The sequence below is a fragment of the Phyllobates terribilis genome, unplaced genomic scaffold (assembly GCF_046119375.1).
Source record: "Phyllobates terribilis strain yellow unplaced genomic scaffold, ASM4611937v1 Scaffold_3__8_contigs__length_932513732, whole genome shotgun sequence".
NCBI lineage: Eukaryota > Metazoa > Chordata > Amphibia > Anura > Dendrobatidae > Phyllobates > Phyllobates terribilis.
In genome coordinates, this window is record NW_027362763.1 from 22,819,158 (window position 1) to 22,846,131 (window position 26,974).

The window sequence follows — 26,974 nt, forward strand, 5'->3', positions numbered from 1 at the left end:
GTATGGCCTCAGGGCAGCCGACGTGGATGATGGGGGTAGCAGGGACCACTCGGAGACGGTACGGTGTAGTTCAGGGTCTTTACTGGTGACAAAGATAGACCCTCCCGGAGTACTGGCTAGCGATTGGGGGCCTGGTCAGTCCTTGAGCAGATGGGATCTCTCCTGGCCAGGCGGAGTTGTAGGCCTCCCAAACTAACGATACTCTTCCGGCTACCTTGCTAGAGGCGGGTATAAGTAGCCCACGTCCCTGAGTGTACCGTGTGGTGCTCACCCGTATGGCCGGTGACTCGGGGCCTTCTAGTAGCTTCCGCTCCACGACGGCGGTGCTGGTCCCATGCGTGTGACCGTGCCTTCGGGTTTCTGGGCCAGAGGACCTGCAATCCCCTGCCGGTCGGTTTCTGCTGCTGGATAGGAGTTAGTCCCCACAGCCTCGGACTCCGGGTCCGGTGATAACTTCTCAGTCAGGGCGAGCTCTGCAGCTGCCAGCCCCTGACTCCTTGTAGCACTGCTCCCACAGAGCTCCTGATGTTCTTTTCCTATATCTGCTTCTCTGTCTCTACTTCTTCTCTACTCACTAACCCTGCCTCAGCCCTAGGTTTATATAGGGGAAGTTCTTCCCCTCCCAGGACTGGGCAGGAGGTGTGGCATGCATAGGATCCCTGACCAAGAGACCTCCCACCTGCTCTCAGACATAACATTGCTGTTACTGTGGAAACCAGACCCCTGGGGTGCCACAAGCTTCATTGAAAAAAAAAAAGTATTTTTCTTTCAAAAATAATGAAATTTCTAAATGACCCCAAACTTTTGAACGGTAGTGTATGTGTAAGTTCATCCAGGAACCCAGATGTGGGATTGGCAGATAGAACCACATAACAGTCCCCATCTTGTAGGAGATCCTTACATAATTGGCTGCATTGGCTAGAATCCAGGCCCATCACATTGCCGCCCTTGTCAGAGGGCTTAATCACAATGTGGCGGTCCTGCTCCAGACCCCTGACCACCCTCATTTCCTTCTTGCTACAGTTATATTGCGAATGATAGCCCCGTTTATCCAAAGATGCTAACTCTCTCGACACCATATTTATGTAAATACTTTTATGCCCAAAAATGACAAAAGTATTGTCAGAGTCATACCTTTATTGGCTAACGATTTTTCTGGCTAACACGGTACCACAATATAACTTGTACGACACCATATTTACAAATACGTCAGTGAACGAAATATCTCCCTGGCAGGGCGACATTTTCATGCTTTTTTTCTTTGGATTACAGAATGGGCCCAAACCTTTGGAGCTGGGTCCCAGGCATCCAAGACTATTAAGAAGGCACACATCTGGGAGTATATCGATAGGAATACACATCTCCTCACAGGATCTGGTTAAAAAATTTACGCCATTTAAGTTTTCGTGCAAAGAGATGCAAATCTTTCGTATATTCAAAGTGGTTCATGTCGGGACAAATGATAAGCCTTTACTCAATACCATCATTTCTGTTGAAGTCAACTCTCTAGATGACAGGTTAATAACCCTGGCGTTCAATTTAGGAATGGTGTCCTCCCCGGGTTGATCCTGTTCCTGAGGGTGTATACTGAATCTAAAAAATGCGCACCTTGGTTGGTCTATTGCCTCCCCCTTCCTCTTGTCGACTCACGTCTCTGTCCTTAGACCTGATCCTATTGTCAGTGTCAGATAGGTCAGTATCCGTGGACGAGAGATCTGTTACCTGTTCGACAGAAAGGGTTTTTATTATTAAAGAAAATATACGCTTTGTTGTCTTTGAAGTCTTGAACGTCCCTTAAGTACTGCTTATGTTTCCTCTCTTTGAGGTGATACTGGAAACATTCAAGATCCCGCTGTAGCTTGGTCTCCCTTGTCCCGAAGTCAGCCTCCTGTGTGAACCTCTTTGTGAACCTCATATCTCTGGGTGTCAGGGATGAAGTCTTGAAACAGTTACCCTGATATGGTAGAGGGTTCATCGTGTTTATTTCTCCCTCAGTTCCATCCTTGATGAGTGACTAATAATGCCCTAAATTAAAGGTGGTCTAATGATCTATTTTAGATCCATGTGCACATTTATACCTGTACGTTTGCAGGATAAATACTGCCCTTTCTTTCTTGAATAGGGCAGATATCAAGAAAGTACAAGCATATGGTACACAGTGTTGTCACCTGGGCTGCCCCACAATGATGCGGGCGTAAGCTGTGGATACGTCACGATGATTGGCTGTGACATCGTGATATGGGTGTTTCTCGCCCTGGAGCGCATGAATGCGTTCCACGTATACCGGAAGTGACGCCACGGTTACATCCGGAAGAGACACAACATATGGGCGTCACACGTTTTGGAGCACAGGGATGCGTTCCAGGATAACTGGAAGTGACACCGCGATAAGGGCTTCACTATTGTCACGCAACGTGAGGGAAGGAATAAGTGTACAATGACGGGAAGAGGGGGAAGGGAGCCCACCAACTAGGGGAAGGGGTAGTGGAGACCCCTAGGCAGATCTGATATCACACTGCCTACCCTATTGTCCCTATATTGGTTCTGCACCTATCGCCGAGCAGGAACCTAAACCCTGAATGTCTCTAGATCTTGGCCCTAGATAGGAAAGTGACGGGGTGAGCACTAGTTAGGCCCCACTACAAACTAAAGACAACAAGGTAAACAAACAAAGGGGATACACTTAGCTTGAGCAGACACCAGAGAGCTAACGCCAACTGTCCTCCAAGGGCAGTCGGATCCAGCAGTTGGACACCACCGCTACTGCAGCTCTCTCCTATGGTGGCCTACACTTCTCTCATACTCCGAGACCTGACAACAGATCAGGTGGAGGTGTTGGTCTGCTTCTTTCAACAAAATGTACTTTTCAGGTTATCCCCCCAGTACCATCCCTTGTCTTCCCTTCTTTTGAGGCCCACACAATCAGACTCTACCGGCCCTTCTCCCTGCGAGTGGCGGTTGTCTATCGCCCTCCATGTCCCTTCCGTCAGTTCATGGATCACTTTGCTGCCTGGCTTCCAAATTTTCTATCCTGCGACATCCCCAAGATAATCATGGGAGATTTTAACATCCCAATTGGCGATCCTCTTTCCCCATCTGCCGCTCACATTTTATCACTAACCTCCTCCTTCGGCCTTTCACAGCTTGCTAATTCTCCTACACATGAGGACGGGAACACATTGGACCTGATCTTCTCCCGGCTCTGCTCAGTACATGACTTTACTAACTCTCCCCTTCCACCCTCTGACCATAATCTTCTTTCATTCTCTGTCAAGAACTGTGACTCTACTCAAGACCCCCCCACTTTCCACACTTATAGAAATATACGCGCCATTAACACCCAGAAATTTATGAAAACATTGCAATCATCATTGGCCCCAATCTCCTCCCTCTCGTGTCCCGACTCTGCATTGAAGCATTATAACGAAATATTGCAATGTGCCCTGGATGAAGCCGCACCTCCTACACAAAGAACAATTCGGCATAGACGGCGACAACCCTGGCACACGCCTCAAACACGTCTGTTCCAGGTGCGCTGAACGGCTGTGGAGAAAATCTAATCTGCCCGAAGATTTCCTCCATTATAAATTTATGCTGAAAACATATAACTCTGCACTTCACCTCTCCAAACAAACCTACTTTAACAACCTCATCATCTCACTTTCCAATAATCCTAAACGACTCTTTGACACGTTTCATTCTCTCCTCAATCAAACAGCACAGGCCCCGACCACCGACCTCAGCGCAGACGATCTGGCCAATTATTTCAAAGAAAAAAATGACCATATCCGACAGGAAATTTTCTCCCAATCCCCAAACGTTATGCATGCTCTCCCCCACCATATTGTATCTTGCTCACTTTCTGACTTCGAACCGGTCACGGAAGATGAACTGATCAGGCTCCTTGCATCTTCTCGCCCTACCACCTGCACCAGTGACCCTATTCCCTCACATCGCCTTCAGTCCCTTCCTCCAGCTGTCACCACTCACCTAACTAAAATTTTCAACCTCTCCCTCTCATCCGGTATCTTTCCCTCTTCTTTTAAACACGCCAGCATACATCCATTACTTAAAAAAGCATCCCTTGACCAGAACTGCACGGCCAACTACAGACCTGTTTCTAATCTTCCTTTTATCTCTAAACTCCTGGAACGCCTGGTCCTCTCCCGTCTAATCCGCTATCTCTCAGACAACTCTCTTCTTGACCCTTTACAATCTGGTTTCCGCTCTTTACATTCTACTGAAACTGCCCTCACTAAAATCTCTAATGATCTACTAACAGCCAAATCTAATGGTCACTGCTCCCTGCTGATTCTCCTGGATCTCTCTGCAGCATTCGACACTGTGGATCACCAGCTCCTCCTCACTATGCTCCGCACTATTGGCCTCAAGGACACTGTTCTCTCCTGGTTCTCCTCCTACCTCTCTGACCGCTCCTTCTCAGTGTCTTTTGCCGGCTCCTCCTCCTCTCTCCTTCCCCTTACTGTCGGGGTTCCTCAAGGATCAGTCCTAGGCCCCCTTCTTTTCTCCTTATACACCGCTCCCATTGGACAAACAATGAGCTGATTCGGCTTTCAGTACCATCTCTATGCTGATGACACCCAATTATACACATCTGCTCCGGACATCACCCCTGCATTACTACAAAAGACCAGTGATTGTCTTTCTGCTGTGTCTAACATTATGTCCTCCCTTTGTCTAAAACTGAATCTGTCAAAAACTGAACTCCTCGTATTTCCTCCCTCCACTAACCTACCTGTACCCGATATTGCTGTAACATACCTGGCGGCGTCCTTGCATAGTGGTCCATCTCCCACTGTGCAAGAGCGCGCACTTGATCTCCAATCCAGAATGTCTCTCTGGCTTCCCTCCATGCTGTCTGCTTGCCTCTGTGTCTGCTGCTTAAGGACGGCGCCCGATCACTTCCTGTTTCTTGTACCTGCTGCAGGCACACCCCTTGTGCATCCTCAGCCTATTGCTGTCTGTCACCTGGTATTTAAACCAGCTGCTCCAATTAACCCATGCCTGAGCATTGTGTTTCATTCAGTGTGCTCTTTCACTCTGAATGTGCCACGTCCTCTTCTGTGTTTGCTTGCCTGCCCTTCCTGCAGGCTGTATTTCCAGGCCTGTCTGAACACGCTCCTTGCCTGTTCGTTTCGCCTTCTAGGGGCCGCATACCTAGACCCGCTGCTGTATCTTGTCTGTCCTGTCTGAACACGCTCCTAGCCTGTTCCTCCCGCCTTCTAGGGGCTGCATACCTAGACCCGCTCCTGTATCTTGCTACTGTGTCTGTTCTTGTCTGTATACTCTTCTAGCCTGTTTCCTGTGTTTCTCTATGACCGTACCTTTCCTTTTTCTGCAGAGTCTGAACTCGTACCTAACTCCTGCTCGTTGTCACTGTACTCCCGTTTGTGAGTTTGTGGTCCACTCGCTACTTCACTGCAAGTACCCTGTGGGTATCTGGTTCTGCCTTTCCCTTCCTGCCTGTTCCGTGTGTACAGAGCCCTGTCCCCCCTGCTCTGCCTTGCTCACTGCTCCGGCTGTCACGCTCCGCTCTGACCCTTTGCTCACTGCTCCGGCAGTCTCGCTCTGCTCTGACCCTTTGCTCACTGCTCCGGCAGTCTCGCTCCGCTCTGACCCTTTGCTCACTGCTCCGGCAGTCTCGCTCCGCTCTGACCCTTTGCTCACTGCTCCGGCAGTCTCGCTCCGCTCTGACCCTTTGCTCACTGCTCCGGCAGTCTCGCTCCGCTCTGACCCTTTGCTCACTGCTCCTACAGTCTCGCTCCGCTCTGACCCTTTGCTCACTGCTCCGGCAGTCTCGCTCCGCTCTGACCCTTTGCTCACTGCCCCGGCAGTCTCGCTCTGCTCTGACTCCTTTGCTCACTGCCCCGGCAGTCTCGCTCTGCTCTGACTCCTTGCTCACTGCTCCGGCAGTCTCGCTCAGCTCTGACCCTTTGCTCACCGCTCCAGGCGGCCTCGTCCTGCTCTACTCTTGCTCACCGCTCCAGGCGGCCTCGTCCTGCTCTACTCTTGCTCACCGCTCCAGGCGGCCTCGTCCTGCTCTACTCTTGCTCACCGCTCCAGGCGGTCTCGTCTTGCCCTGCTCTCGCTCACCACTCTGGACGGCCTTACTCTGCTGTGTTTGTCCGCCACATCTGTGGTTCTGTTCCTGAGTCCCAGTGTGTACTGGGTCCTACCCCGCCTGTGTTCCTACCTGCTAGTGCCTCCCTGTCTGCACTCTAGCCGTGCTTGCCTGTACCCCCCTGCCTGCATACCCGCCTGCCTGCATACCAGTCGTGCCTGCCTATACCCACCAGTCTGTGTGCCAGCCTAACCTGTCTGTTCCTGTATTCCCCTGTGTGGGTCAACAGCCGTGTCCGGGGTCTGTCCTGGAGTAGCACCTGGTCCCTCTGCTCGGTTCCTCCTTGGTGCACTGGCGTCGTATGCCATCGTGCGACCCTGGTCGGATCGGGTGAATACCTAGTTACGCCCCTCCAGGCATTCACTCTCTGGCACGGTCCAGTGGAATCACACGCACACGCCGCTCAGCCCGGGCGTGTGCATTACAATTGCCATTTCCGTTTGTGGCTCAACCATTACTCCCCAGCAATAAGCCCGCTGTCTTGGGGTCATTTTTGATTCAGATCTTTCTTTCACTCCTCACATCAAATCACTCGCTTGTTCATGTCATCTACACCTCAAAAACATCTCAAGAATCAGGACTTTTCTCACCTTTGACTCGGCAAAAACTCTTACTGTAGCTCTTATTCACTCTTGTCTGGACTACTGCAACTCTCTACTTATCGGGCTCCCTCTTACTAAATTCTCCCCTCTCCAATCCGTCCTTAATGCAGCAGCCAGGATCATATTCCTCGCCAACCGCTACACCGATGCCCTTTCCCTGTGCCAGTCATTGCATTGGTTACCCATCCAATATAGAGTTTAATTTAAACTTATCACGCTTACCCACAAAGCGCTCCATGCTTCAGTACCCCCCTACATCTCCTGCCTTGTCTCAGTCTACCACCCTACATGTGCCCTCCGTTCTGCCAATGACTTAAAAAATCCTCCATAATCCGAACTTCCCACTTCCGTCTCCAAGATTTCTCGCGTGCTGCGCCAATTCTTTGGAATGCACTACCCAGGACAGTTCGATTAATTCCCAATACCCACAGTTTCAAGCGGACCCTAAAAACCTATTTCTTTAGACTGGCGTATCGCCTCCACACACTATCTGTCCATCCCAATTGTCCGTCCCAGTTTTCCCCCATATTAAAATCTTCAATTTCAGGTTCATACCATCCATGCACCTAATAGCCTCGGTCAGGACTGTACACATACTGGCAGGCGACCAGTCCATGTATTATTATTTATCCTATTTAGTATATCAAGGCTGCATTATACAATATATGTACACTTTACCTTTTGTGTCTCCCCCATTACCTCATAGACTGTAAGCTTGCGAGCAGGGCCCTCACTCCTTTCGATATGAGATATGCTTATTCTGTATTGTCTGTATATGTCCCCCCTAAAATTTGTAAAGTGCTGCGGAATATGTTGGCGCTATAAAAATAAAAATTATTATTATTATTATAAGGGCACTAAGACAAGACTAGCCGACTGCTAGTGCTCCGAGTCTGCACAAAGGTACATAGAACTATCACCGGCAACTTTCTGGAGAAACTGAGAGTTTTTAACTACCAAGCAAGCGTGTGTCAATCAGCAGCAGAAGGTGAAGGTCCTTGGTCCTGAAGGAAGAAGGATATAACTATACTATAATGTGTAACGGGTCTGGGCGGTGGAATCTCTGAGCAACTATACAAAGGGGCTGTCCTTGTAAGGAAGCGGGCGGCTCCCAGGGAAGGCGGGCAGGCAGTCACGGCTAGTGACGGGGACAGTCTCTGGGTAAGAGGGCAGAAGGTCACGGCAAGTGACGGGGACACTCTCTGGGTAAGAGGGCAGAAGGTCACGGCAAGTGACGGGGACAGTCTCTGGGTAAGAGGGCAGGAGGTCACGGCAAGTGACGGGGACAGTCTCTGGGTAAGAGGGCAGGAGGTCACGGCAAGTGACGGCTGAGCCTCCAGGTAGGCTAGCAGGCAGGTAGCAGGTGGACGCTCCCAGGTGAGCGAGCGAGAGTCTCTGGACAGGCAGGTGGTCACAGCAAGTGACGGCTGAGCCTCCAGGTAGGCTAGCAGACAGGTAGCAGGTAGGCGCTCCCAGGTGAGCGGGTAAGAGTCTCTGGACAGGCAGGTGGTCACAGCACGTGACGGCAGAGCCTCCAGGTAGGCTAGCAGGCAGGTAGCAGGTGAGCGCTCCCAGGTGAGCGGGTAAGAGTCTCTGGACAGGCAGGTGGTCACAGCACGTGATAGCAAGGCCTCCAGGTAGGCTAGCAGGCAGGTAGCAGGTGAGCGGGTAAGAGTCTCTGGACAGGCAGGTGGTCACAGTACGTGACGGCAGGGCCTCCAGGTAGGCTAGCAGGCAGGTAGCAGGTGAGCGCTCCCAGGTGAGCGGGCAGACAGGTCCATAGACAGACTGGCAGGGCTGGTAGGCAGACTGTCGGACCGCAGGAATGTCAGCAGAAAGACACGTATCAGGCAGGTATCAAGCAGGAAACTGGCAGGTAACTGGCAGGTATCTGGTAACGGGACCTGAGGGCTGAAGCTGAGTGATAGGCTATGCAACAACATTGCTCGGGCACCTCCATTTTGGAGGAGGTGCCTTATATATGGAGAGATCCTCCGGCCATTGGCCGGGGACCCCTTAGGACGGCGCGCGCGGCCCCTTTAAGAGAGGGGGAGCGCGCGCGCCCTAAGCACAGTGGCCGGGAAGGAGCGCGCGCTGCCAGCAGAGCGGGAGGAAGACGCCGGGCACGGAGTGGAGAGGTGAGGGGAACAGCGTCCCTGCCGACGCTACATAATTATGAGAGAATCAAGAAGGCATCTGCAATGCCAACCGCAATGACCTTCTACAGCCTGATCCAGATCGACTGTAACACCTGACACACCCGTGACAACTATGTGTGACACATACCAAGCGTCTCAGACCAATAAGAGGTGGGGATGGCCCCTACTGGGTATTTTGTATGTTCTAGACACCCTCCCACATACCGGCATGCTTTCTAGGATCTGGGAAGCCGCCTTTTCTCTGACACACACAACTACTTGAACTCAGATGGGGGAAGTCCACACTGATTTGATTCACACTATGATTAATTTACCTTTGATTACTCATGCTTTTAAACCCAAATGTTCACCTAATATGTGGCAATTCAAGATTCCTAGTGAAGGGTCAAGTGCCCTGTTTATCTGAGACATAGCTAGTGCCATTCCCCCGATGAATCAACTTTTGGGAGGCACACAGGGTCAGTCCAGGGTTGCCTAGCTTGACAGGGCTATCTGTGGACTGCACTTGTAAGGGCAAGAGTCTGGGGTCACTGGAAGCGTCACGGTGGGCTCAAGGGGGCCTGCTCTGTGAGCGGTGGTGGTAGGAGTTGGCCTCCCCTGCCTGGGGATGGACCGCTCATGTGTGGCCCGGATGGTGGGTAATAAGGCCTGCAGGTCCGCAATTCTGCCCGGCGGCTTGAAACAGGAAGTGCGGGCCGCACTGGTGTGTGACGCGGCAGGTGCGGCCGGATGACGCGGCCAAGATGGCGGCCCGCATGGTTGCCCGGAAATACCGGCATTTTTTGGCAGATGACGCTCCCAGAAGGGGCGTGCTCGTCTGCGGAGGGGTTTTCCCACTGGAGAACCTATCTGGAGCCACGCAGGGGGTCAGGTGACCCGAAGGAACCGGGCAATGACCAGTATAATAATGACTGGCTCCACTGCGGGGGTGCTTCCCAGCTCACCACATGTATGTTCATGATGGAGCATTGGCAGCAGCAGCAGCAAGAGCAGCAGCAACAAGATCAGCTGCTGCCCGGGGTGCCCCAAATGCAAGTGGACCAGCGCCGCCCTCATACCAAAGGGAGCAGCCGTTCCACAGAGGTGTGGATCCACGAGGTCCAGCCAGAAAAGCTTGAGCAGGAGGAAGATTTCTCCAGCCCCGAGGGAGAATCCTCCAGCTAAGAAAGATTCTTCAGCGAACCAGGTACCGTATGTTTGAGCAAAGGGTAAGTGATCTTCGTGAAAGTTCACTTGGTGATTGTCCCTTCTCCTTATTAAATTTTCTAGGGTAAAAAGTGTGGTGCCAAATCAAAGCAAAAAGGAGTGTGCCTTATGTAAATCCCTCTGCCAGACTCTTGCCTTAAAAAGCTCTGTCAATCTTGTATTGAGCAGACAGTGGCTATGTGCATCTTCTTCAGATAGCAAATTGGGTTGTCACTGTTTCCCCCTGAACGAAGTTGAAGCTCTAGTTAAAGCCGTCCGTTCCACAATGGGTATCGTGGACTCTAAGACAGAAAAATCGGTTGAGGATAGGATGTTCAGGGGCCTAGAACAGAAAAAGAAAAAGTCTTTTCCCTTGAATAGTAAAATACAAGGTTTAATTCAGAAAGAGTGGAAGAAGCCAGAAAGAAAGGGCTCTCTTCCACCTTCGTTCAAGAGGAAGTACCCTTTTGAAGAGGCATCATGGTCCTCTTGGTCTAAAGCCCCTAAGTTAGATGTCGCCATAACCAAAGCCTCAAAAAAATCTTCCCTACCCTTTGACGACATGGGGGCATTAAATGATCCGCTTGACAGAAGGGTGGATACCTTTCTAAAAGACACATGGGAGACTGCAACTGGCCTTAAAACCTGCGATGGCAGCTACCTACACTTCCAGGTCTTTAATGATTTGGTTGGAGCAGTTGGAGTCGCAGCTAAAAGAGGGGGTATCAAGGAGTCAAATCCTGTCTTCAATTCCCCTCATTCACAGTGCTGCAGCTTTACTCGCTGATGTATCGGCAGACTCTGTAAGGCTAGCAGCAAGATCGGCCACCATGTCAAATGCTGCACGTCGGGCCTTGTGGCTAAAATTTTGGCCAGAGGACAATCAAGCTAGGTCCAGATTGTGTTCCATCCCTTGCGAAGGAGAGTACCTATTCGGTCCTACTATGGATGAGATACTAGAAAAGGCAGGAGACTCTAAAAAAGGTTTCTGTCAGTGTCCATGCCTAATTACAAGTGGTCGTTTCGGAAGAGGAAGTATATTCGCAGGAGGCCAGCGAAGGACCAGGACAAGTACAAGGAGCGCAGGCCAAGAGGTAGAGGACTGCTGTTTGGATGCTCTTCGCAGGAAGCCCGAAAGTCAGGGCAATGATGCTTAGCCCAGGTGGGCGGAAGGCTTTCCTCCTTTTTCCCAGCCTGGGAACGCATCAAATGGAGCAGGTGGATCCTCAGTCTGGTGAAATCAGGACTGAGGTTGGAGTTTCATTCTCTACCCCGAGGAAGGTTTATGATTACTCCCTCCCATTTCTCCCTGGAGCAGCAATTGGCCCTGCAGCAGGAGGTTCATGACTTGGTGACAAAGTAAGTCTTGTTGGAGGTTTCAGAAGCAGAGAGAGGTCAGGGGTTTTACTCCCCTCTCTTCTTAGTGCCCAAACCAGATGGCTCCTTCAGGACCATAGTTAATCTGAAGGCCCTAAACAAATACCTAAAATTGCATACTTTTAAAATGGAAACACTGAAAACAGCAATAAAATTTCTCTTTCCTGGTTGTTACATGGCGGTCTTAGATCTCAAAAATGCGTACTATCATGTATCCATTCATACGGATCACCAAAAATATTTAAGGGTAGCAGTGAATATAGAGGGTGTAATTAAACACTTCCAGTACACATCCCTTCCCTTTGGGCTAGCCGTAGCACCCAGGGTTTTCACTAAAGTGGTGACTGAAGCTATGGCTCATGTTTGAGAAAAAGATATTCTCATCATCCCCGATTTGGACGATTTCCTTGTAGTAGGAAATTCCTTCCATAGTTGTGAATATCACTTGAAGGAAGTAATGTCTACCCTGGAGAGTCTGGGTTGGTTGTTAAATTTGCAAAAACCTAAGCTAGTACCCTCAAAGGTCCAGCAATTCCTGGGAGTCATGCTAGATTCAGAAAGGCAAGAATCATACTTACCGGCCCAAAAAATTAGAATGATTCAGCATCAGGTGAGAAAAGCCATAGATGTCCCCTCTATGTCACTTAGGAGCGCGATGTACTTATTGGGTACCTTAACGTCCTGTTTCCCCAAAGTCTTATGCGCTCAATTTCACTCTAGAGCTCTACAGTGAGTGGGTCCTAAGGGGGTATCTGGAAAGTAAATTAACATTATCCCCCCGCTCGACACAGTCCCTTGGGTGGTGGTTGGTTAACAGAAACCTGTCCAGGGGGGTTCCCTGGGGGGAGAGCCCCTCCTCTGTTGGTTACTGATGCAAGCCCCTCAGGATGGGGAGCCCATCTAGGAGAAGACCTAGTCCAGGGTGTTTGGTCGGAGGAAGAGAGAAGTATCTCCTCTAATGCCAAAGAGCTATTGGCGGTAGATCGAGCAGTAAGCAAGTTCCTTGTATCCTTGCAGGACGAGGACGGCAGAGTGTTCTCGGACAACCGTGTAGCCGTGGCTTATATAAACCACCAAGGGGGTACTCGGTCAAAAATGCTAAAGAAACTGACAAACTGTTGCAGAAGGCAGAAATTCATCTACACTCCCTTACTGCCCTACATATTAAGGGAAGCGAAAACACCAAGGCAGATTTCCTCCGCCGCAGTACTTTTGGATTAAATATAAAATTTAATAGTCCTCTTTCTTTTGTTCTGTAATCGTTCCCTCCCCCGAAGCCATATACGCTATCAGAACGCAGGCAGCAGCAAATAATAATAATTGGGCTATTGTGAAGCTGGCAGTACCCGTACGGGGGCGTATACACATATTCCATGCGTTGGAATCTGTAGGTGTATACGCCATACGATCACTGCGTGCTTGACGATACCTATGTAGTGAGTAATTAGGATCGTGTACGCGCAAATCCCTGCTCAATCCTGACGTGATGGCAGCAGTGAGATATTGTGTGATCTCCGCGGTGTCGTCGCTGACGTACCTGACACCGAAAAATCCCATTACCGGTAGGTAACGAAGACTATCGTACCCTTGCTGAGCCTCTGACGGACCTCACGAAAAACAAGTTACCACAGTCAACTGGACCGCTGATGGTGAGGCGTCCTTCACAGCACTGAAGGCTGCCCTTGCCAGTTCCTCAGTTCTACAGACCCCGGACTTCGCCCAGCGGTTTGCAGTCCAAACGGATGCCAGATTGTTCGGCCTAGGTGCTGTGCTAAGCAAGGTAAACGGGAGGTGGAAGAGCATTCAGTGATGTTCCTCAGTCGCAATTTCTTACCCTGGGAAGTGGCATATGCCTCTGTGGAGGAGTGTCTCGCTATAGTGTGGGCCCTGCAGAAGCTGCAGCCCTACCTATACGGGCACAACTTCACCATAGTGACTGACCACAACCCACTCAGCTGGCCGCATCGGGTGGCTGGTGACAATGGTAAACTACTGCGGTGGAGTTTGGCTCTACAGAAGTAAGATTTTACCATTCAGCAGAAGAGGGGTAGCAAACATGGCAACGCAGATGAGCGGTCCCGCCAGGGGGATGCCGAGAAGGTGGGCTTGGGGAACTATCTCTAAATCAACCCCGTGTTACGGGTCCGGGTGGTGGAACCTCTGTGCTGCGGTGCAAGGAGGGACCAGAGGGGCGTGACTAAGTGCCTACTTGGCCTGAGCCAGGTCACACGGCGGCTTAGTCGACTCTGTGAACCAGGGAGGGACCGGGCAGGTGAACCAGGTGCCACTCTGGGACTGACCTTGTGTGAGAGCAGGCGACTCCTACGGGTCAGATGACAGGAGCTGACCGGTACAGCGGATGAGCACGGCAGGCAGGCTGGCGGGTGGTCCAGGTAGATAAGCAGGCAGGTACGGCTGATAGCCAGACAGGCGCTCCGGGTAGGCAAGCAGGCGGGCACAACAGGTTACTTGGCAGGTGCTCAGGGTAGGCAATCTGGTGGGCACGACAGGTTACTTGGCAGGTGCTCCGGATTGGCAGGCTGGCGGGTATGGCAGGTAACTGACAGATGCTCCGGGTAGACAGGCTGGCGGGCACGGAAGATAACTGGCAGGTAACTGACAGGTGCCCCAGGTAGGCTTGCGGGCACGGCCGGTAACTGGCAGACTGGTGGGCAGATGTATGACAGACTGGTGGGCTGGACTGTAGCCAGGCTGGCGGACTGGACTGTTAGACAGACTGGCGGGCAGGACTGACAGGCAGCGGGATCTGAGGGCAGAAGCAAGTGTTAGAACACGGAACAACAACCTTGGCCAGGCACCTCCATTTAGGAGGAGGTGCCTTATACAGGGGAAGTCCTCCGGCCATTGGCCGGGGACTCTATAGGACGGCGCACGCGGCCCCTTTAAGAGGGAGGGAGCGCGCCCACGCCCTAAGCACAGCGCCCGGGAAGCTGCGCACGGTGCATGCCACAGAAGACGCCGGACCGGGACTGCGGCGGTGAGGGGAACGGCGTCTTTGCCCTGCAGGAGGCAGAGACGTCGATGCTACAGTACCCCCCCCTTTACACCCCCTCTTCTTTACGCCCATGAGAAATTTTTTAAGAAGAGGAGGGGCATGAATGTTCTCCCTGGGTTCCCAAGACGTCTCCTCAGGACCAAACAGGTTTGAGGAGGGATACATGAAAGGAGTTGGGAATCCGTAAGGTGACCGGGAGTTTCAGCTTGTAAGCCACGGGATCGATTTGGTTCAGAACCTCGAATGGACCGATGAACCGCGGACCCAACTTATAGGAAGGTATCTTGAGATGAACATATTTGGAGGAAAGCCAAACCTTGTCTCCCAGACGGAATTGAGCCGGATCCAGAAGTCTCTTATCAGCATGTCTCTTCATCCGCTCGGAGGACTGAAGAAGTGCAGATCTAGTGTCTTCCCAAATAGCTGAAAATTCGCTGACAAGACTCTACGGCAGCATTGTCCACTGAAGAGGAGACGGGAAACAGAATCCGGGGGTGTTGACCGTAGACCACAAAGAACGGGGATTTAGAAGAAGACTCGCTCTCATGGTTGTTATAGGAGAACTCGGCCCAGGGCAGGAGCTCAACCCAATCGTTATGGTGAGCGTTGACAAAGTGCCGAAGAAAGCTGGTAAGGATCTGGTTGATATGTTCCACTTGACCATTGGATTGAGGATGATAAGCAGAGGAGAAATCCAAGGAGACATCCAGCAGCTTGCACGTAGCTCTCCAGAAGCGCAAAGTGAACTGAACCCCGCGATCAGACACAATGTGGAGGGGTAGGCCGTGAAGACGAAAGATGTGATGGATGAAATCCTTAGCCAGCACAGATGCAGACGGAAGACCAGGCAGAGGGATGAAGTGGGCCATTTTAGAAAAACGGTCAGCGACCACCCAAATGACAGTACAAAAGGCAGAAACAGGGAGATCCGTGATGAAGTCCATTGCAATGTGCTGCTATGGAGCGGAAGGCATGGGAAGAGGAAGGAGACGGCCGGATGGAAGGTGCCTGGGAACCTTGTTAAGGGCACAAGAGGAACAAGCAACGACAAAGTCCGCAACATCCTTGCGCAGGGAGGGCCACCAGTAATGTCGGGCGATGAGAAGAAAGGTCTTCCTCTGGCCAGCATGACTGGCTAGTTTGGATGAATGGCCCCAGAGTAGAACCTTCTTTCGATCCGGAACGGCTACAAAGGTCTTACCGGGTGGAAGATGAGACAGGTCAAATGGAGCCACAGTCATTACTTTGGATTGATCAATGGTATGTAGAGGCTCCTCCTCCTGGTCAGAAGACAGGAATGACCGGGATAGAGCATCTGCCTTAATGTTCTTGTCCGCCGGGCGGTAATGCAGAGTGAAGCAAAATCGGGCAAAGAATAGAGACCACCTGGCCTGACGCGGATTTAGTCTTTGGGCGTTCTGTAAATAAGCGAGGTTTTTGTGGTCAGTGGAGATGACCACCGGGTGCAGAGCCCCCTCCAGCAAGTAGTGCCACTCCTCCAGCGCTAATTTGATGGCCAGCAGCTCACGATCTCCTATTGAGTAGATGCGCTCGGGCGAGGAGAAGAGCTTGAAGAAGAAGGCTCAGATTACCATTCTCCCGGACGAGGATTTCTGGGTGAGCACCGCTCCGGCTCCAGAGGAGGATGCACCAACCTCCAGGAAGAACTGATTGTTGCAATCCGGACGGTAAAGCACAGGAGCGGAGGAGAAGGCTTGTTTAAGGGAAACGAAGGCCTCCTCTGCTTCGGAAGTCCATTCCCTGGGATTTGCTCCTTTACAGGTGAGCGCGTAGATGGGAGCAGTCCGGGAGGAGAAATAAGGAATGAAGAGGCGGTAATAGTTTGCGAAGCCCAGGAATCGCTGAATCGTCTTCAACCCCTCCGGTCGGGGCCACTTGAAGATGGAAGAGACCTTCTCGGGATCCATCCGCAGACCAGTCTCGGAGATAATATAGCTCAGGAACGGTAGGAAGGTCTGCTCAAAGAGGCATTTCTCGAATTTAGCGTATAGGCGATTCTGCCGGAGCCTTAGCAGAACCTGACGAACATCCCTCAGGTGTGAGGGCAGATCCGGAGAGAAGACCAAGATATCATCCAGGTACACCACCACACAAGAATACAGGAGGTCACTGAAGATGTCGTTACCAAGCTCCTGGAAGATGGCTGGAGCATTATAGAGACCAAAGGGCATCACGCGGTATTCGTAGTGACAGTCCCGGGTGTTGAATGTCGTTTTCCACTCATCTCCCTGGCGGATCCGGACCAAACTGTACGCCCCATGAAGATCGAGCTTGGTGAAGATCTTCGCGCCTTTAAAGCGGTCGAACAGCTCCGAGATGAGAGGCAGGGGGTACTTATTTTTTATGGTAATCTGGTTAAGGCCCCTGTAATCGATACAGGGACATAGAGAGCCGTCTTTCTTCTTGACGAAGAAGAATCCTGCTCCAACCGGAGAGGTGGATTTCTGGATAAATCCCCTAGCAAGACTCTCTTCTATGTACTCAGACATGGCCTGGGTCTCAGCCAGCGACAAGGAGTAGATTCGGCCTATGAGGTGGTAGTGTCTCTACTTCCTTTTTGTTGAAGACGTCCGCATAGGACCAGTAGGGTGCTGGCAGACCAGGTAGATTAGCCGGAGTAGACAGGGGTCAAGCTGGACGAACCGGAAACAGACAGGACTCATGGCATTCTGGACCCCAACGGAGCACTTCACTAGATCTCCAATTCAAATCGGGCTCATGTCTTTGTAACCAGGGTAGACCAAGCAAGAGGGGGTGAGAAAGACCGGACAGCACATGAAAGGAGATCTTCTCCGAGTGCAGCATTCCCACCTGAAGGGTTACAGGCTCTGTGACCAGCAAGATGGTCTCCGGAAGAAGCCTCCCATCCACGGAGGCAAGCGCCAACGGTTCAGCCAGACGTACGGTATGAATCTTATACCGCTCCACAACAGCCTGTTGAATGAGATTCCCAGCGGCTCCGGAATCCAGATGGGCAGTCTCGAAGAAGCAGATCTCACCACTGGAAATAGAAACAGACAGAGTCAAGGACGGAGAAGATTTACTCTTGCCTAGGACGACCTCTCTGAGCGGTCCTAGACACTGGAGTTTTCCGACCTCACCGGGCAGGAACGGATCAGATGCTCTTTACTGCTACAGTAGAAGCAACTCCCCTCGGCTCAGCGCGTCTCCAGGCGAGACTTGACCATCTTGGTTTGGTCAATTTGCATAGGCTCAGGCGAACATGCCCGGGGAATTGCTGGTTGCGAGGCTGGCCTTTGGAATACAAGAGCGAGACTCGGAAATCTTCTCTCCAGGGTAGTCTCCTTAGCACATTCCAGAAAACGGATGTCAATCCAGGTAGCTAAAGACACCAGGCCGTCAAGGGTGGAAGGGATGTCACGACTGGCTAGCTCATCCTTGATCCGTTTGGAAAGACCCTCCCAAAAGGTTGACACCAGGGCCTCATTGTTCCAGGCAAGCTCAGATGCAAGGGTTCAGAAACGTATGGCATACTGGCCACGGTGAGACTCCCTTGGTGGAGACGGAGAAGTGAGGAGGCAGTAGAAGATTTTCGTCCGGGCTCATCGAAGACCTTCCGGAAGGCGGCGAGGAAAGCCAGAAGATTGGACACCAGGGGATCCCCTCTTTCCCACAGAGGGTTTAGCCATGCCAATGCCTCCCCGGCGAGGTGAGACATGATGAACGCGACCTTGGCCCGGTCGGAGGTGAACTGGTGTGCCAGGAGTTCAAAGTGCAGCGTGCACTGATTTAAGAAGCCCTGACATAAGACGGGGTCACCACCATACACTCACTGTTAGTTTCTCAATAACCGACCTATTAGTGGAAACAGCCTGTGGTCTCTTCCATTAATCGTCGATCAATCGCATAATTATGTGGACGGTAGGGGGCAGCAGGTAGCTATTTGTGACAAAAAGATAACAGCAAGTGGATCTGCATGACCTCCCAGGCTGTGATCTTTGGCACGGCAATAGACAGTCCCAGTCTCGGCCGTTGTTATTAACAAACAAATCATGTTAATAGATGGGGCTTTTCCAAACAACTCAGACACCTCCAGGGTTCTTGGATGCCCCTCAGATGTGGCCCTAGTTCCCTTCTTTTGGGTGCCAGCATACCTTTGGGAACGCAAGTATAGAGATGCCAAGACCCCTTGCTTCCCCAAGGAACTCTCGACCGTCTGGTAACTTTCCACCAAGTCATCAGTATTCCAGGGATCTCCCCAGGTAACTCAGGACTGCCCCGGCCTCGGAAGGGAGTGTATAAACCTGTCCATGACAATGCCCTCCACTATCTGTGCTGGGGAGGAAGATTTCGGTTGCAAACACTTTAAAACCAGATTTAATAAGTCAAACATTTGGGACTGGGGAGCTTTGTCTCTGTGATAGGCCCAGTGGTGCAGCCGTTGCGCCCTGACAGTCAGAGTTACTCCTAAGTGCACCAGGATCTCTGCTTTTAACTTGGCATACTCTTTTGCATCCTGCACGGCCAGGCCTTCTGCAGTTCCCTTGTTAGATATGGCGCCAGAACTGCCCACTGTTTCGAAGGCAATTTCTCCCATTACACCACCCTGTCGGAAACCACCAAGCGCCTTGACCGCATCTTTTGCAAGGCACTCCTTACTTTCTTCCTCACATGTGTATCATCTGCCACGTATCACCTCTATTAAGAGCGCCATCTGCTTCTGTATGTTAGCCTGAACCAGCTGCTTGATTAGCTCCTCCATGGCTTCAGAATGTGTTGGCGCTGCCATAGTTGCCTTGACCCAGGACATAGTTTCCTAATGGCAATCACCTGTCCTCTGGGATATCTGCCGGCATTAGAAGCATGAATTGTAAAGGATCAGCTCTCAGGTAGACGGAGGTGCACACACACAATGGTCCAATTCGTTGGTTCAAAACAAAAGTGAGGTTTATTAAATGTTTATAGACCATCCAGCTTAACAAACAAAAACAGCCTCTTCTGAGTACAAAAGGTATAACAGCACCAAAATGAAAAATAAACAGTCCATATACAGCATGGGCTCACCCAGATAAATGTCAGACCTTCCCTCAGCCTCTAGCAGACTGAGCCACACAAGCAAGGTGAGAAAACCTTTGATGGAAAGCCAAGATGTTCTAAACTGGTTGTGATACAATCCGGGGGACATCATATTACCAAGGGAACATCCTCTTTTAGCAACACACTAAATTAACATAGCTGCGGCTGGCCGCTCCCTTACTGTTGATTACTTATATGTCCGATGTTGGGGACAGTGAAGCCGGCGCTGATTGGGCGCAGGGCTCACATGACGTAACAACCTCACATGAGCTTTGGGAGTGCAAGTGCCGACCTTGCTGGAATGGCGTAGACACATGAGGTGAGTATAAGTGTTATTTTAGTGGGGGCAAACATTCAGATTGAGAAGAGGTGGACAACCCCTTTAATGTCTATATATAACATTTTTGACTATCAAAACAAAAAAAAGTATATTCTTTGTAAAACTGGAAAAACTTTTGTAAATATGTTTCATATTAAACAGTAAAACAGCTTCCCCCCAGTGTTCGACTTCTCTGATGACTATGGAGTTTGTCTTTGCTAATAAAGCATTTCCCACATTCGGAGCATGAATACGGCTTCTCCACTGTGTAACTTCTCTGATGTTTCACCGGAAATGATTCGTTTATAGAAACATTTTCCACACTCTGAACATGAACTTTCTTATGTCTGAGAAGACTTGATTCATATATAAAACAGAGCCCACATTCGCTACATGTAACCGGATTCTCTCCAGTGTGATCTCTTTGATGAGAACTTAGCAAAGCTTCAGTATGGAAACATTTCCCACATTCTGAGCATGAAAACTGCATTTTTTCTGTGTGCATTTTCACATGAGTAATAAGATTTGCTTTACTCATAAAGAATTTTCCACATTCTGAACATGTATATGCATTTCCTGTGTGAATTCTTTCATGTGCAGTAAGACTTGATTTACATTTAAAAACTTTCTGACATTTTGAACATGAGTACGGCTTCTCTCCGGTGTGAATTCTCCTATTTGCAACAATATTTGATTTTTCTTTAAAACATTTCCCATATTCTGAACATGAATACGGCTTCTCTCCTGTGTGAATTTTCTCATGCGTAAAAAGATTTGATTTATCTGTAAAACTTTTCTGACATACTGAACATGAATAAGGCGTCTCTCCTGTGTGACTTTTCTCATGCGCAATAAGACTTGATTTATATGTAAAACTTTTCTGACAAACTGAACATGAATACGGCTTCTCTCCTGTGTGAATTCTGTTATGTGTAACAAGACTTGATTTTATAGTAAAACATTTCCCACATTCTGAACATGAATACGGCTTCTCTCCTGTGTGAATTAACCTATGCGCAACAATATGTGATTTTTTTTTATAACATTTCCCACATTCAGAACATGAATACGGCTTCTCTCCTGTGTGAAAACTCTTATGCTTATTAAGAGTTGATTTATGTAGAAAACATTTCCCACATTCTGAACATGAGTGCGGCTTTACTCCTGTGTGAATTCTCTCATGTGAAATAAGACTTGATTTATATGTAAAACTTTTCTGGCATACTGAACATGAATACGGCTTCTCTCCTGTGTGAATTCTCTCATGTATAACAAGATGTGATTTTATAATAAAACATTTTCCACATTCTGAACACGAATACGGCTTCTCTTTGTGAATTTTCTCATGTTTAGTATGATCTGATTTATCTATAAAACATTTTCCACATACTGAACATGAAAATGGCCTTTCTCCTGTATGAATCCTCTGATGTCTAATAAGAAGAACTTTGAGTGAAAAACATTTTCCACATTCTGAACATGAATACGGCTTCTCTCCTGTGTGAATTCTCTGATGTCTAACAAGATCTGATTTACCTATAAAACATTTTCCACATTCTGAACATGAAAACGGCCTTTTTCCTTTGTGAATTCTCTCATGTTTAACAAGGTTAGATTTTTGGGAAAAACTTTTCCCACATTCTGAACATGAATACGGCATCTCATTTTTGTGACTTTTCTCATGTAAAACAAGATTTGATTTGTTTATAAAACGCTTCCCACATTCTGAACATGAATACGGCTTCTCTCCTGTGTGTATTCTCTGATGTCTCATAAGATAATATTTGTCTGAAAAGCATTTCTTACATTCTGAACATGAATACGGCTTCTCTCTTGTGTGACTTCTCTTATATTTAACAAGATGTTCTCGATGTTCATTAAGGGTAATGAGGTTTTCTCTTGAGGACTGACACAGGATATCTTCTTCTTTTACATTATATTTTAGCAATAACATCACATTTCCTCCAGGATGATCACTTGCATTTTCTGTTAGAAAAAAAAATAGATTTCATTATTTTTTAAAATCACAACTATAAATGTAAAGGCCCATCCATGTCCCACCTCTGATCCAGGATGGAGGATCTACAAGAAATGTTATGGGATCCAATAGCACATTAGGGGCAAAACCCCCGATCAGAGGAGAGGAACAGAAGATGCTGAATATGGGATCCTCCAATGGTTCTTGCTTCCCTAGTAAATGTGTATGAGAAGTTCTCATCAATCATCAGGGGTAACACAAAGGAGACCCCTGAACTTCCAGACCCCGTCCCAGAGCCGACTTGCTTCTCTTCCATCATCATCATCAGTGCACATTCAGACACAAGCGAAATCATCTTACAACTACGGCCTGTGGCAGCAGTGAGGCTGTATTACATCTGCCAGTGCCGACCACAGAAACCTCCACAACACCCAAAAAGAAATGACTGAGGTCTCCTCTTACCTGGTGACACCAGAGGCCGGTGCTCCTCCACCACAACGTCCTCATACTGATCCCAGTGTCCTCCTACATAATCCCACTCCTCCATGGAGAAATAGAGAGAGACGTCCTGACACCGGAGAGGAACCTGACAACCAACGAGAGCGACATCACCCAGAATCCTCCAGTGCATACTGTATAATCTCCCAGCAGTCTCCTCTCATCACTCAGAATCCTCCAGTGTATACTGTATAATCTCCCAGCAGTCTCCTCTCATCACTCAGAATCCTCCAGTGTATACTGTATAATCTCCCAGCAGTCTCCGCTCATCACCCAGAATCCTCCAGTGTATACTGTATAATCACCCAGCAGTCTCCGCTCATCACCCAGAATCCTCCAGTGTATACTGTATAATCTCCCAGCAGTCTACTCTCATCACCCAGAATCCTCCAGTGTATACTGTATATTCTCCCAGCAGTCTCATCACCCAGAATCCTCCAGTGTATACTGCATAATCTCCCAGCAGTCTCCGCTCATCACCCAGAATCCTCCAGTGGATACTGTATAATCTCCCAGCAGTCTCCTCTCATCACCCAGAATCCTCCAGTGTATACTGTATAATTTCCCACCAGTCTAATCTCATCACCCAGAATCCTCCAGTGTATACTGTATAATCTCCCAGCAGTCTCCTCTCCTCTCATCACCCAGAATCCTCCAGTGTATACTGTATAATCTCCCACCAGTCTCCTCTCCCCTCATCACCCAGAATTCTCCAGTGTATAATCTCCCAAAAGTCACCGCTCATCACCCAGAATCCTCCAGTGTATACTGTATAATCTCCCAGGAGTCTCCTCTCATCACCCAGAATCCTCCAGTGTATACTGTATAATCTCCCAGCAGTCTCCTCTTATCACCCAGAATCCTCCAGTGTATACTGTATAATCTCCCAGCAGTCTCCTCTTATCACCCAGAATCCTCCAGTGTATACTGTATAATCTCCCAGCAGTCTCCGCTCATCACCCAGAATCCTCCTGTGTATACTGTATAATCTCCCAGCAGTCTCCTCTTATCACCCAGAATCCTCCAGTATATACCGTATAATCTCCCAACAGTCTCCTCTCCGCTCATCACCCAGAATCCTCCAGTGTATAATCTCCCAAAAGTCACCGCTCATCACCCAGAATCCTCCAGTGTATACTGTATAATCTCCCAGCAGTCTCCTCTCATCACCCAGAATCCTCCAGTGTATAATCTCCCAGCAGTCTCCTGTCTGCTCATCACCCAGAATCCTCCAGTGTATACTGAATAATCTCCCAGTAGTCTCCTCTCAACACACAGAATCCTCCAGTATATACTGTATAATCTCCCAGCAGTCTCTGCTCATCACCCAGAATCCTCTAGTGTATAATCTCACAGCAGTCTCCTCTCCTCACCCAGAATCCTCCAGTGCAGGGGCGGACACAGACTGTAGTGGGCCCCTGTGCAAGAAATTTTGGGGGGCCCCTCCCTTCATAAGGCAACAAAGTTATGTAAACATAACCCCCCCATGTGCATCTCTCATCCCCCCCATGTGCAGATCTCACCCCCCCCATGTGCAGATCTCATCCCCCCCGTGCATCTCTCATCTCCCCCCCCACATGTGCATCTCTCATCTCCGCCCCCACATGTGCATCTCTCATCTCCGCCCCCCCACATGTGCATCTCTCATCTCCCCTCCCCCACATGTGCATCTCTCATCTCCCCCCCCACATGTGCATCTCTCATCTCCCTCCCCCACATGTGCACCTCTCTCATCCCCCTCCCCCACATGTGCACCTCTCTCATCCCCCTCCCCCACATGTGCACCTCTCTCATCCCCCTCCCCCACATGTGCACCTCTCTCATCCCCCTCCACATGTGCATCTCTCATCCCCCTCCACCACATGTGCACCTCTCATCCCCCTCCACCACATGTGCACCTCTCTCATCCCCCTCCCCCACATGTGCACCTCTCTCATCCCCCTCCACATGTGCACCTCTCTCATCCCCCTCCCCCACATGTGCACCTCTCTCATCCCCCTCCCCCACATGTGCACCTCTCTCATCCCCCTCCACATGTGCATCTCTCATCCCCCTCCCCCACATGTGCACCTCTCTCATCCCCCTCCACCACATGTGCACCTCTCATCCCCCTCCACCACATGTGCACCTCTCTCATCCCCCTCCACCACATGTGCACCTCTCTCATCCCCCTCCCCCACATGGGCATCTCTCTCATCCCCCTCCACCACATGTGCATCTCTTATCTCCCCCCCCACATGTGCATCTCTCATCTCCCCCCCCCACATGTGCATCTCTCATCTCCCCCCCATGTGCATCTCCCATTCCCCCCACTCCTAGTTAATTGTATTTAAAAAAAAATAAAACTTGTTATACTTACCCCCATGCGATCCCTGCAGAATCCTGGCGCTCGTCCAAATCGCTGACACCAGGTTCTCCTGACTTCCGGCCATGTGACGGCGCCGTCACATGACCGGAAGTCAGGGGAATCATGAAGGTGCTGCCGCAGCAGCGCAGCGCTGAGATGTCCCGGACCCGGCGCTTAGCATGCGGCCGGGGGCCCCATGAGGAGAGAGACGCACAAGAGGGGGGGCCCCCAATGGGGCTCCGAGGAGGCCCCTACCGGCCGGGCCCCATACTGGAGTCAGGACAGTCATAACCTGATGGCGGCCCTGCTGGAGGGGCCCCCTCTCCCTCGGGGCCCCCGTTCAATGAACGGGCTGCACGGGCGGTAGTTCCGCCCCTGCTCCAGTGTACAATCTCCCAGGAGTCTCCGCTCATCACCCAGAATCCTCCAGTGTATAATCTCCCAGCTCCCAGCAGTCTCCCCTCATCACCCAGAATCCTCCAGTGTATAATCTCCCAGCAGTCTCTGCTCATCACCCAGAATCCTCCAGTGTATAATCTCCCAGCAGTTTCCTCTCATCACCCAGAATCCTCCAGTGTATAATCTCCCAGCAGTCTCCTCTCATCACCCAGAATCCTCCAGTGCATAATCTCCCAGCAGTCTCCTCTCTTCTCATCACTCAGAATCCTCCAGTGTATAATCTCCCAGCAGTCTCCCCTCATCACCCAGAATCCTCCAGTGTATAATCTCCCAGCAGTCTCCCCTCATCACCCAGAATCCTCCAGTGTATACTGTATAATCTCCCAGCAGTCTCCGCTCATCACCCAGAATCCTCCAGTGTATAATCTCCCAGCAGTCTCCCTCATCACCCAGAATCCTCCAGTGTATAATCTCCCAGCAGTCTCCTCTCATCACCCAGAATCCTCCAGTGTATAATCTCCCAGCAGTCTCCTCTCATCACCCAGAATCCTCCAGTGTATAATCTCCCAGCAGTCTCCTCTCTGCTCATCACCCAGAATCCTCCAGTGTATAATCTCCCAGCAGTCGCCCCTCATCACCCAGAATCCTCCAGTGTATAATCTCCCAGCAGTCTCCTCTCATCACCCAGAATCCTCCAGTGTATAATCTCCCAGCAGTCTCCTCTCATCACCCAGAATCCTCCAGTGTATGATCTCCCAGCAGACTCCCCTCATCACCCAGAATCCTTCAGTGTATAATCTCCCAGCAGTCTCCGCTCATCACCCAGAATCCTCCAGTGTATACTGTATAATCTCCCAGCAGTCTCCTCTCCTCACCCAGAATCCTCCAGTGTATACTGTATAATCTCCCAGCAGTGTCCTCTCATCCCCCAGAATCCTCCAGTGTATAATTTCCCAGCAGTCTCTCCTCATCACCCAGAATCCTCCAGTGTATAATCTCCCAGCAGTCTCCTCTCCGCTCATCACCCAGAATCCTCCAGTGTATAATCTCCCAGCAGTCTCCCCTCATCACCCAGAATCCTCCAGTGTATAATCTCCCAGCAGTCTCCTCTCATCACCCAGAATCCTCCAGTGTATAATCTCCCAGCAGTCTCCTCTCATCACCCAGAATCCTCCACTGTATACTGTATAATCTCCCAGCAGTCTCCCCTCATCACCCAGAATCCTCCAGTGTATACTGTATAATCTCCCAGCAGTCTCCTCCATCACCCAGAATCCTCCAGCAGTCTCCCCTCATCATCCAGAATCCTCCAGTGTATAATCTCCCAGCAGTCTCCTCTCCTCTCATCACCCAGAATCCTCCAGTGTATAATCTCCCAGCAGTCTCCGCTCATCACCCAGAATCCTCCAGTGTATAATCTCCCAGCAGTCTCCTCTCATCACCCAGAATCCTCCAGTGTATAATCTCCCAGCAGTCTCCTCTCATCACCTAGAATCCTCCAGTGTATAATCTCCCAGCAGTGTCCTCTCATCACCCAGAATCCTCCAGTGTATAATCTCCCAGCAGTCTCCTCTCATCACCCAGAATCCTCCAGTGTATAATCTCCCACCAGTCTCCTCTCTGCTCATCACCCAGAATCCTCCAGTGTATAATCTCCCAGCCGTCTCCTCTCATCACCCAGAATCCTCCAGTGTATACTGTATAATCTCCCAGCAGTCTCCTCTCATCACCCAGAATCCTCCAGTGTATAATCTCCCAGCAGTCTCCTCTCATCACCTAGAATCCTCCAGTGTATAATCTCCCAGCAGTGTCCTCTCATCACCCAGAATCCTCCAGTGTATAATCTCCCAGCAGTCTCCTCTCATCACCCAGAATCCTCCAGTGTATAATCTCC

General features: G+C 50.1%; 1 pseudogene; it reads right to left on the bottom strand.

Annotated features, from left to right (window-relative positions):
• The window catches only part of LOC141258725 (uncharacterized), a 200,862-nt pseudogene that overhangs the window by 61,535 nt on the left and 112,353 nt on the right, over positions 1–26,974 (bottom strand).